Genomic DNA, 13512 nt, shown 5'->3' with positions numbered 1-13512 from the left:
TTTTATTATGTTTCATTTTTATTATTTTATTATTTCCCTTCTACGTGACTTTACCGAAAGAACCAAGAAGAACAACAACAACGTCATTCTACTTGCATGTAAAACGGAATGAATAAACTACAGAGATGACAACGTGTAAACAAACAAACAAACACCGCAGCTTCAGAGAGACGACAACAACCGAGGAGGAATTGCACAAACAGTGTAAACTACACAAGCTGCATGCTATGTCAAATAACACTGCGTGAAAGTTTAGCAGAATACTTTTATCTTTTCAAGACTAGCGAAAGCAAACCTTTAACATTGTAAACATTGAGTAACGCTGCTTTTGTAAAAGACGGCACTGGTAGAAAACTTATTCTTTTTTAAAGTGTGCACATAAAAGGCTTTTTCCAGATCGTTCTTGTATCTTCCATCTACAGATGTTCCTAATCATAGCATTATCTATCCACATTTAACATGCCCATTCCTAACTCCGTTTTCCACCTCTTTGCAATCATTTTAATACGAAAAAACACCTCGCCCCTAGTACCCACTCATTCCAACAGCATTTCAGTTAGTCCAGAAACACCTTTGCTCAAAAAACATCCTGCATCCACAAAACACATTTCAGGCACGGCAGTGGTCTGCTTGCGACGCATTTGTTCTCAGAGCGACCGGCGAGTTATCACGAGTCAAAGCATCGTTAATTTTGGAGCTTTCGTGACTGCAGGAATTATTCTTTGGTTCTTTCGGTAATGTCACGTCTGAAGATAAAATAATAAATTAATTAATAGCATACTACGACGTTTCGATTGCAACACAAGCAATCATCATCAGGTATAAATGAAATAGCAACAAAAAATCTAACCAGAAAACTATAGACAGACAGATAAATTAATTTAGTGTGTTCTTTCTCCCTCTCCTAATGTTCAAGCTTGCGTACTTTACTACGCGTTCTTCGTACTCATTGACATGTAATTTTTTTCTCTAACCCCTCCCTCTCTCTGCCTCCGCCCCCCTCTGTCTATTTAAGGCCTCGCCACAGAGACGATCACCCCTCTCTGTGCCTGTGTTACTCTCTCTCTATGTATCTTGGTGATGTCTGTCTGCTTATATGTCTGTCTATAGTTTTCTGGTTAGATTTTTTGTTGCTATTTCATTTATACCTGATGACGATTGCTTGTGTTGCGATCGAAACGTCGTATTATGCTATTATTTAATTTATTATTTTATCTTTAGACGCGACTTTACCGAAAGAACCAAAGAACAACGCATCGTCGTCACTCGACCCTTCAGTGCCGCCATTTTGTTTCTTGGCCTTCACCCATCGCAGGATCATCTCCGTCGGCACGGTTCAACTCAACGGCGGGAACTCTCTCTTTGTTTCCCACGCCCCCCCCCGCGCATCCTCCCACTCTGCCTCGTCGTTCCGGCCCTCCGCCCCGCATCCGTCATCCCCCTCGTTGAGCTCTTCCAATCACTCACCCACCCACTCATTCACTCACTCACCAACCCTCTCACTCACCCACCCACTCACCCACCCACTCATCCACCCACTCACCACTCATCCACCCACTCACCAACCTCACCACTCATCCACCCACTCACCAACCTCACCCAATCACCCACCCACTCACTCACCCACCCACTCATTCACTCACTCACCAACCCTCTCACTCACCCACCCACCCACTCACCCACCCACTCATCCACCCACTCACCAACCTCACCACTCATCCACCCACACACCAACCTCACCCAATCACCCACTCACTCACCCACCCACTCATTCACTCACTCACCAACCCTCTCACTCACCCACCCACCCACTCACCCACCTACCCCCCCGCGCATCCTCCCACTCCGCCCCGCATCTGTCATCCCCCTCGTCGAGCTCTTCCGTCGCTCCCGGCGCCCCCAAATCCGCTCCCGGCGCGCCCGGCTGCCCGGGGTCGCCGCAGCACGAGTAGCGGCGGTGCACGTGCTGCGAGTAGCCGCCCGAGTGCGAGAAGCGCCGGCCGCAGCGCCCGCAGCGGTACGGCTTCTCGCCCGAGTGCAGCCGCGAGTGCTCGATCAGGTGCTGCTTGTGCTTGAACGCCTTGCTGCACACCTCGCAGCGGTGGGGACGCCTGCCTGCGACGGACAGGGAACGGCGGGGCGGGGTTATCGCCCTCGCACGGCATGCAGGAGGTCGTGGGTTCGAACCGGGCGCTGATAGCCCGCTGTATATTTGCATACTCTTAGTTTTTTCGGTAAAGTCACGTAGGTAAAAAATGAAATTTATAAAAATAAAATAAAAATCACGGCGTTTTGGAGGCAACACAAGTCTCCGTCATCAGGTGGGGACCGTCACAGCCAAATTTGCTGTATACAGCCTCCAAAACGTCGTGATTTTTATTATTTAATTTTTATTAATTTTAATTTCATTTTTTACCTACGTGACTTTACCAAAAAAACTAGGAGTATGAATCCTTGCAGTCACGAAAGCTTCAAATCTAGAAGTATATTTGCAGTTTGCGTGTTCTCTCTCCCCATGGTGGCGTGGGTTTTCCTCCAGGTGTGTTGGGTTCCCCCCTCCCCCCACACACACATTTATAAACAGGCATTTAGATTATTTGGCTGCTGTGAATTTCCACGCGAAAAGCCACTTAATTGGGCTACAATTCGTGATCGCAAGGTCGCTTCTGAAAAAGAGCTGCATAGCACAGTGGGCCTTACCTGGTAGAAATAAGAGTTAGTCGGGTTTTTTAGTAAAATAAAACATCAGCGAGGCTGGGGAGGCTGCGAGATTCACTTCACGTGGCTGACGGCATGAAACGGGGGCGGTAAACACAGCGGTGCCCACTGGGGATACTCTTCACCGCCGACATGATAAGCCTCAACATGAAATCGGTTTTACAAATAAACACCAGCTGTGCTGCTAATTGCACTCCGGTTTTGGTGGGTGAGCAGCGCGTTGACACGGCGAGGCAGCGACACCCAGAAACCAAAAATACCCACGCGGGCGCACGCACACACGCACACACGCACGCGCACGCACACACGCACGCACGCACACACGCACGCACGCACACACGCACACACGCACACGCACACACGCACACTCGCACACACGCACACACGCACACACACGCGCACACGCACACACGCACACACACACACACGCACACACACACACACGTACACACGCACGCACACACACGCACACACGCACGCACACACGCACGCACGCACACGCGCACACGCACACGCACACACGCACACACGCACACACGCACGCACGCACACACGCACACTCACACGCACGCACACACGCACGCACACACGCACACACGCACACACACACACGCACACACGCACACGCACACACGCACGAACACACGCACGCACACACGCACACACGCACGCGCACACGCACGCACACACGCACACTCACACACACGCACACACGCACGCACACACGCACACACGCACGCACGCACACACGCACGCACACGCGCACACGCACACACGCGCACACACGCACACACACGCACACGCACACACGCACACACACACACACGCACGCACACACGCACACACACACGCACACACACGCGCACGCACGCATGCACGCCCAACCGCGCACACAATCGTGTTAGTGGGCGACGCCGGTTCATTACACGGCGTGTCCGTCATGCCGTTCATTCTTCCATTTCGTTAAAAACTTAAGCGAGTGCCGACGGTCGCGCGTCATCCGATTATTACAATTCATCACCTGCCTCCGCCTCCGGAGAAGACGCGTGAGAGCGGCGCACGATGGATGAAACCCGCCGCCCGTGAGCGCAAGCGCGCGGGGACGCGACGCCGCGTACCTGCGTGCTCGTACTTGTGCCGCGGCAACAACGGGCCGCTCTCCTGGAAGGTTTCGTCGGACAGGTCGCGGGCGAACGAGCTCCCGGGCACGCGCTCCCCCCTCCTCTGCCGCTTGCGCGCGGGAGCTCCCGAGTCTGTCACCGCGACCGAGCCCACGGGGACTCCCTCTCCCCGCTCAGGAGACTCTCCCTGTGGAGCGCGATCGCCGGTGAGCCGCCGAGGTTAACCGACGGAATTTCGTCTCCTTTGCGTATTTGCCTCTCAGCTACCCACTCGGCCATCCACCCACTCAGCCACCCACTCAGCTACCCACCCACTCAGCAACCCACTCAGCTACCCACTCAGCTATCCACCCACTCAGCCACCCACCTACTCAACTACCCACTCAGCTATCCACCCACTCAGCTACTCACTCACCCAGCTACTCACTCACCCAGCTACACCCACTCAGCTACTCACTTACTCAGCTACTCACTTACTCAGCTACTCACTCACTCAGCTACTCACCCACTCAGCTACTCACTCACTCAGCTACTCACTCACCCAGCTACTCACTTACTCAGCTACTCACTCACTCAGCTACTCACTCACTCAGCTACTCACTCAGCTACTCACTTACTCAGCTACTCACTTACTCAGCTACTCACTCACTCAGCTACTCACCCACTCAGCTACTCACTCACCCAGCTACTCACTCACCCAGCTACTCACTCACTCAGCTACTCACTCACTCAGCTACTCACTCACCCAGCTACTCACTCACTCAGCTACTCACTCACCCAGCTACTCACTCACCCAGCTACCCACTCACTCAGCTACTCACTCACCCAGCTACTCACTTACTCAGCTATCCACTCACTCAGCTACCCACCCACTCAGCTACTCACTCACTCAGCTACTCACTCACCCAGCTACTCACTCACTCAGCTACTCACTCACCCAGCTACAATCACTCAGCTACATCCTTGTGGATGTGCACAATGTCAGCAGCGTTGATTCAGAACAAGCAGATTCTGGGATCGATATTTGACATACAGTGTCTCATCAGCCGAGGCAGACTCACTTGCATCAAGATTTTATCTGGAGGGACCCGCTCTTTAATATGTGGATCCTAGTTCGACGCAACATCACGTAATACGAAGGATTTCAGCAACGAAACATTCACGCATCTATCTCTCCGCACAATGAATAAGGTTCAACACGTGAATTGTAAACACAAGGCGGCACCACCAGTGCGCGTGTGCTTCCGTGTTAGTCCAACAGCGCAACCTCCAAGCAGTTTATTCTTTGGTTCTTTCGGTAAAGTCACGTATAAAGATAAAATAATAATTTAAATTAAATACTAGCGTACGACGTTTCGATTGCAACACAAGCAATCGTCATCAGGTATAAATGAAATAGAAACACAAATCTAGTATACTTAGAAATGTAATGTAATACAACAGAGAGTCGGATAACATAACGGTCAACACCCTACCTGCTTGATTACATTCTTCCTGAGAATGCTAAATTTGAGAGAGAGATTAAACACAGAACCAGAAACATAGACAGACATATAAGCAGACAGATATCACAGAGATACTCCAAGCAGTTGCTCTTACCTGTGCAAAGTGGCGCATCTTATCGTGGAAGTCGGCGAGAGCAGCCGCGTCCGCAAGGCCTCTGTACGGTGACACGTGGGACAGCAAGGCTGCTTGGTCCAGGCCCGTGTAGGGACTCAGGCCGGGGTCACCCATGTGGAGGGCCGCAATCAAACCGGGCGGCAGAAAGGCCGCGAGCACGGGACCGTTGCCGTAGCTGGAAGTGACCGTGTTCATTGTCGGCTTGTTCTCGTGTAAACGGTCAACGCCGTTGTTGCTCGACGAGCCATCGGTCACGTGAGAAGCACTCGAGTCCAGCTCGCCGTGCGATCTCTTCGCGTAAGTCAAGTCCAACGGCTCCTCTTGGCGCTCAACGCCGCTCGAATCGTGGAACTCGACAAAGCCCGTCTCTCCGAGCCTCGCCGTGCTCAACTTTGGCACCGACAAGTCGAGCGGCCGGGCCTGGTCTCGACCGCGGCGAGGACCGACCGCCACGCCGGCGGGCTGCCCGCTCTCCGCGTGACCTGCCGCCGAGTCGGATCGGGCACCCGTCGGCGAGCCCGCCAGGTGCCGCTCCGGACTTCCCTCCGTGCCGTGGCCGGCGTGCCCAGCCGATGCCGGGCCGAGCTCGCGGGAGGGAGAGCCGGACGCACGGTGCTCCGGCGCTCTGCCCGCCGCGTTGAATTTCTCCTCCAGCCACTTGGAGAAAACGTCTCTGGGGAGGTTCATGGCCAACGACATCTTCATCGACTCCTCGGGACTCGCCTCGACACTTCCGGCAAGACAGTACGACTTCAGGGAAGCCGACTGGTCTCCGAGTCCGGTAGCGCCGCTCCCTTTCAACCCCTTTCCGGCCGACGACTTCGACTTCTTTCGTTGAGCCGGAGACGGAGGCTGCGGCGCTGCCGGTTGAGGCGACGCGTCGATCTCGTCGTTCACCTTGCAGAGGTAGCGCTCGTGTTGGCGCAGAGGTACTGCGCTCGGAAACAGTTCGTGGCGATAGCGGCACGCGTGGCGAGCCGCCCCTTCCACGTGGGAAGAACGCTCGTGCAGATCCGGCTCTTTGGTCTTGATCTTGCCGGCGGGACGACCCGTGGCCTCCGGTCCACTGATCCGCAGGAAGTCCTCGTTGTCATCGTGACCTGAGCTCTGGGTGGCTTTGGGAGACGTGGCGACGGCCCATTCCATCTTGCCGGCGTCAGCCGTCGAGGCAGCGGCAACTGGAGATGTCGCCTCCCGCGCCGCGCCATCCGCCGTGACGGAGCCCACGCACTTGTTGGCTCTCTTGTGCGAGCTGTACGAGCCCGAGTGAGAGAAGCGCTTCTTGCAAATTGGGCACCCGTACGGCTTCTCCCCTGGAAATTACAAACAAACACAGCCACGACGGAGGTTTCTGGGTTACATCGCGTCAGTGTGAACGACGCGTCGTCAAAAACCGACACGGCCGGTTCGTAAAGTTTGCGACGCGAAACACAACGTGCCGATTCGTTACACGAGCTCAGCACGCCGGCGTGCTGGAGAGCAAACCCACGACATTTGCAATTCAAGTGCGGCGACGTTTTCGCCAGTAACTACAACCAGCGTCATCAGGTGGGCAGCCAGAATTGTGGACGATATCGGTCGCGAAAGTCGTCGTGTCAAAGCAAAACATTATAAACGCATCATCCAAAGTGCCGCGTGACGCGGTGAATGCGGCCTGCGCTGTAGACACACGCGCAGGAAGGAAATCACAGAATTGAAGCTTTCGTGACTGCAAGAATTCATATTCTTAGGTTTTTTCAGTAAAGTCACCGTGTAGGTAAAACATAAAAATTAATGAAAATAAAATAAAATAAAAATCACGACGTTTCGGAGGCAACACAAGTCTCCGTCATCAGGTGGGACCGTCACAGCCGGATTAGCTGCATCAAGTCGTGATTTTAATTTTATTTTATTTTCATTAATTTTGATGTTTTACCTACGTGACTTTACCGAAAAAACCTAAGAATATGAAGGAAATCACGTCGGTGGGTGCGTTCTGCCAAACGTCGCAATTGTTCCACACTCACCGCTGTGGATGCGGAAGTGTTCCTTGAGGTGGTGTTTGCTCTTGAAGTCTCTCCCACACTCTGTGCACTTGTGGCTCGCGGCAGCGGGAGGCTGACCCTTCTGCGCAAAGATGGAACAGAGGTGCGAAGTGAGAATCAGAATAATAAAACAATTTTACCGGAGGGAATCAGATGAGCTATGAAGCTCTTCAGCACGGGCGTTGGGTAGGGGCGAGTAAGCGCGACTCCGCAAGCAGCTCAACGACGCGTCGCGACTTCTATTCCCCCGCACACATTCAGACAGACACATTCAAACAGACACATTCAGACAGACACATTCAGACAGACACATTCAGACAGACACATTCAGACAGACACATTCAGACGGACGCATTCAGACGGACGCATTCAGACAGACACATTCAGACAGACACATTCAGACAGACACATTCAGACAGACATATTCAGACAGACACATTCAGACAGACACATTCAGACAGACACATTCAGATGGACGCATTCAGACGGACGCATTCAGACAGACGCATTCAGACAGACACATTCAGACAGACACATTCAGACAGACACATTCAGACACATTCAGACAGACGCATTCAGACAGACACATTCAGACAGACACATTCAGACAGACGCATTCAGACAGACACATTCAGACAGACACATTCAGACAGACACATTCAGACAGAAGCATTCAGACAGACACATTCAGACGGACGCATTCAGACAGACGCATTCAGACGGACGCATTCAGACGGACGCATTCAGACGGACACATTCAGACAGACGCATTCAGACAGACGCATTCAGACAGACGCATTCAGACGGACGCATTCAGACGGACGCATTCAGACAGACGCATTCAGACAGACGCATTCAGACAGACGCATTCAGACAGACACATTCAGACAGATGCATTCAGACGGACGCATTCAGACGTGCGATGATGCCGGCAAACGGGGGGTCAGTCACCTGGCCCGCCCGGGGAGGTCGCGGTGATGTGTGGAGATCCGCGAGGGCCCCCTCGTGCCGGCGGCGAACGTGCTTCCGCAGCGAGCCCCGACGCTTGTAGCCGCGGCCGCAGTGAGGGCACGGCAGCAGCGGCGGCGGCGGCAGCGGCGGCGCGGCAAACGAGCCGTGAGTCCTCGGGCCTAGCGGGGAGGCACGGGGCGAGGGGGCCGCTGGTGGTGCATGAAGAGACGACGCAATCCCACCGATGTGACGGACCGCTGTCGAGTTTGGTGGTCCGTGTTGTTCACGTCGTCTGTCGTGAAAATTCGGTCACGGTTCCTACGATCGCTGTTTCATTGCTTTTATGGCCAAGCGTGGTGGTGTTTTCTTTTAGACGCTGTCGCCTCGACAGACCTGTTCTTCACCTGAGGACGGCTGCTTGTGTTGTGGCCGAAACGTCGTGAGAATTATTTTATTATGTTTTATTTTTATTATTTTATTACTTCCCTTCTACGTGACTTTACCGAAAGAACCAAGAAGATTTTATGGCTTTGTTTTGGTGATTTTCGAAAAGTGTTTTTGGTTTGGCCGTGTTTTGTTTGTTGTAGAACGGAGTTAGACTGATGGCCTTAATCTAAGTTGCACGCCTCCCTCTCATTCCGCTTCTCACTCTGCGAATGCGTCGCTTAACGGAGATGCCACCGCCTGCGTTGGCAAATACGCAATTGCCGGGTGTCTTGCGATGCCGCTGCCACAAGCGTGGCACGCCCGGCTCTGGTTGGCCCACCCCGAACCGCTGAACGTAACGATCGCTTGGTGAAATTAGCCGCAATCCAGAATAACGTTTGGCCACGTGGCCCAGGGGTAGAGAAAGTCGCTCGCAATCGGGAGGCTGCGAGTTCAAATCGTCATTTGGGGATGGGAAGTTGATTCAGCCCGTCACCGCTTTGGTCTCTCACGCCATGGGAATGTGAAATTCCCACCAGTGGCAATGAATCGGTACCCAGTGAGACGATCACAGCTGCCTCAATGCTCGCTGGAGCAGAACATATACTCTGTGGATTTAGTTCTTGTTGTTAAGTCGACAAATGCTACAAACGTGTTTTTTTTTTATTTAAAGCTTTCGTGACTGCAGGGATTCATCTTCTTGGTTCATTCGGTAAAGTCGTCACGTAGAATGGAAGTAATAAAATAATAAAAATATAACATAATATAATAATTCTCACGACGTTTCCGCCACAACGCAAGCAGCCGTCCTCAGGTGAAAACCAGGTCTGTCGAGAAGACAGAAGACAGGTCTGTCAAGAAGACAGAAGATAGAGTCTGTCTTCTCGTCAGACCTGTTCTCCACCTGAGGACGGCTGCTTGCGTTGTGGCCGAAACGTCGTGAGAATTATTTTATTTTATTATGTTTTATTAATATTATTTTATTATTTCCCTTCTACGTGACTTTACCGAAAGAACTAAGGTGTTTTTTTTCCCTTTCATTTTAAACACAACGCTAACAACTACGCTGTAAAGTCTGAGCACGTGCGCTCTTACCGCCACCACCGCCACCACCACCACCGCCACCACCACCGCCATCACCACCGCCACCACCACCACGGCGAGTGGCCCCACTGCCCGGCACATCGCACTCCGCCAATGTCCCGTCCTGCGCACTGCCCAGCGCCTCGGCAGTCTTGTCCACGCCGGGATTGACACCGGTCCCCTCTAAGTTCGTCTCGTCATCCTCCGCCGCCGCCGCCGCCTCCACCTCGTCTTTCTCCTCCTCTTCGTCCACCTCCTCGATGATCTGCAGCCTCTCCTCGTCGTCCTCATCCGGGTCGCGGTCTCGCATCGCCGCGCTCGCGTAGCTCGCCACTGCGACCGAGCAGAGCGGCGCGTCAGCGCGTTTGCCGACGGTTTTACCTTCAAGGGTGTCACTCAAAGGAAACAACCAGGAGGACAACTGTGGTGAACATTGCTTCACGCTCGCTTCTAAAGATCCATTGCTTTGTTATTTCGATGTAAAGCTTTCGTGACTGCAGGGATTCATCTTCTTGGTTCTTTCGGTAAAGTCACGTAGAAGAGAAATAGAAATTATATTATCATATTATTTTATTATTTTATTATATGATATTATTATATTATATTATTATATAATAATATTATTATATTATTATATTATTTTATTATATTATTTTATTATGTTTTATTTGTATTATTTTATTACTTCCCTTCTACGTGACTTTACCGAAAGAACCAAGAAGATACTTTATTATTATTAATATATTCTCCCCCCTCCCGCCCCCTCCATTCCCAGTGTGTGGTCTAGCACATCTGACACGAACATCATTTTTGTTCACCTACGTGACTTTACCGAAAAAAAACTAAGAGTATGAATCCTTGCAGTCACGAAAGCTTCAAATCTAGAACATCATCACATCGACAGCGAGGATGACCGGGCGAGACTGACGCCACGTGCTTTGCCAAGGCCAGGTTTGTTTTTCTCCCACCGTCCCACTAATGGCTTAGGTCTGTGAATAAACTTTTACATTGCGCGCAGAGGTCACAAACGTGGTTTTGATTCCTTACCCGTACCTGGCCGCACCAGGGTCGCAATTGGGTACCCGTACCCGGCCGGGTACAGGTACCCGTTCCCTACCTGTACCCGTACCCTACCCGAAATGAGTGACAAACGGTTACTCACCAGTGACTCACGGCCGACCCGTATCCGTACCCGGCCGCACCAGGGTCGCAAACGGCTACCCGTACCTGGCTGGGTACGGGTAGCCGGCTATCGGGTAGGGTACGGGTATCGGGTACCCGGTTGCGACCTCTGGTTGCGGGGGATCTGTGTGCCTATGAGGAAGTGTTCCTGCATGCGGCAAAGACTAATTCCATGCCGTTCTGGCTGACCATTCACGGTGACAGCAACGCACAGCGTTGCCACGTCTTACACGTTTTGTTCGGGGGGGTTTTATTATCCCGAAAAAGTTCGCTTAATTTTCCGACCGTACGCATATTTTTCACCGTTGCTGAAAAAATATCACTAAAAATGAACACCGCTTGTGCGGATTGAATGCAACAACAATTCACAGCGTAACCAGTGAGACGGTTCGCTTGAAAAAAGAACGTATCCTTGACTGCATTTGGTCCCCACGTGTCACTGTCACGGACAGCAGGATTTGCACATTTATTTTTTCTAACAAATAAGGCCCACTGAGTCATGTCGGTTTTTTAACAGAAGCGACCTGGCCAAAAATGATAGCTCAACAAAGCAGCCTCTGTGTAAATTTATAGCAGCCAAATACTTTGAACGCATGTTGATTCTAAACGTAGAGGTAAACACCGGATGACCCGGAGACAAATCCACCCGCCACCATGGGGAGAACACGCAAACTCCAAATATACAGCAGCAGGCGTCAGGGTCGGGATCGAACCCACAACATCCTGTATACCAGGCGAGGTAGTTAACATCTCCTAGCCACCGTGATGATGATGAGAGAGAGAGACACGCAAGCTCCAAATATACAGCAGCAGACGTCAGGGTCGGGATCGAACCCACGACCTCCTGTATACCAGGCGAGGTAGTTAACATCTCCTAGCCACCGTGATGATGATGAGAGAGAGACACGCAAACTCCAAATATACAGCAGCAGGCGTTAGGGTCGGGAATGAACCCACGACCTCCTGCACACCAGGCGAGGTAGTTAACATCTCCTAGCCACTGCAGCAACCCAATCTCAATGTTCAAGGGCTCTTGTATGGTGCCATTAAAAAAACAAAACAGCATTCTTATTCTTATTAACCAGCGCTTACAATAGAGTCAATAGTTCGTTTGCAAGGTTCGAGTTCAAGGTCATTGATTAGGTATAGCCCTGTGAGCCATTCGGCTCTTGAAGGTGGTTACTGTGTTATTACTGTACGGTAGTAATACAGTAACAGAGCTGATCGACCCTCGGGGATCGATACACAAACGAGGGGTGGGATGGTGAGGCTGGTCAGCAACTTGTGGCTTCCTTGTGGCTAAACTCGCGCCATGGGAATGTGGAATTTCCACGGGCTTCTCGACGCTTCTCTGCGGTTGAAATTTTATTGTTTTAAACCGATAGTATTGGACATTAGCGACTAAGTTTTTTGCAACAGAAACTTCTTTTATTATTTCCCTTCTACGTGACTTTACCAAAAGAACCAAGAATGTGAATCCCTGCAGTCACGAAAGCTTCATATCGAAACAACCACAACAACAACACAACAACCACAACAACACACAAGATGATGGCAGATATTTAACACGATGTTATATTTAAACAATCTAACAACACAACCACCACCACAACAACAACAACACAACCACCACCACCACAACACACAAGATGGCAGATATTTAACACGTTGTTATATTTAAACAATCTAACAACACAACCACAACCACCACCACAACAACACAAGATGGCAGATATTTAACACGTTTATATTTAAACAATCTAACAAGACAACCACCACCACCACAACAACACAACAACCACAACAACAACAATATGGCAGATATTTGTCACGATGTTCATATTTAAACAATCTAACACCACCACAACAACAACAGCAAGATGGCAGATATTTGTCATGCAAGTCTTTACTTACTTCGTGTTAAACTGCAGTGTTCGTTACTGGGCTGCAACGCCACCTACTCACAACAACACAACAACAACACAACAACAATATGGGCAAGCTCACACGAGAGTGGGGGAGAACTTAGCAGCAGCAGCAACAACAACAACACAACAACAACATGGGCAAGCTCACACGAGAGTGGGGGAGAACTTAGCAGCAGCAGCAACAACAACAACACAACAACAGGGACACTGGCGAATTGAATTGTCATTTGATATTTGAGCCCAGCCACTTACTGCCACCCAGTGGCTTCTGCTAAGCGCTGCTGTTGGAGTGCAAGATGACAAATCTGACCACAGCCTGGGGCACAATGGCCCATCATCATCATCATAAGCCCTTTAATAAGCATGGCCGTTGACCCTGCAGGCCACTGAGCGAGCAACCCAACGTTCCTACCAGCTCCCTCCGCAGCAGGACGATGTGTTCATACACTAACATCTATA

The 13512-nt window shown here is 51.2% G+C and overlaps 1 pseudogene; it reads right to left on the bottom strand.

Annotated features, from left to right (window-relative positions):
* Positions 1–1274: 1274 nt before the first annotated feature.
* On the bottom strand, positions 1275–11279 carry LOC133361909 (zinc finger E-box-binding homeobox 2-like; annotated as a pseudogene).
* Between the last annotated feature and the right edge of the window lie 2233 nt (positions 11280–13512).

Source organism: Lethenteron reissneri, unplaced genomic scaffold (assembly GCF_015708825.2).
Source record: "Lethenteron reissneri isolate LAM-NWPU_2019-01 unplaced genomic scaffold, ASM1570882v1 scaffold_1281, whole genome shotgun sequence".
Classification (NCBI taxonomy): Eukaryota; Metazoa; Chordata; class Hyperoartia; order Petromyzontiformes; family Petromyzontidae; genus Lethenteron; species Lethenteron reissneri.
This window is presented reverse-complemented; position numbering and strand designations above follow the sequence as displayed.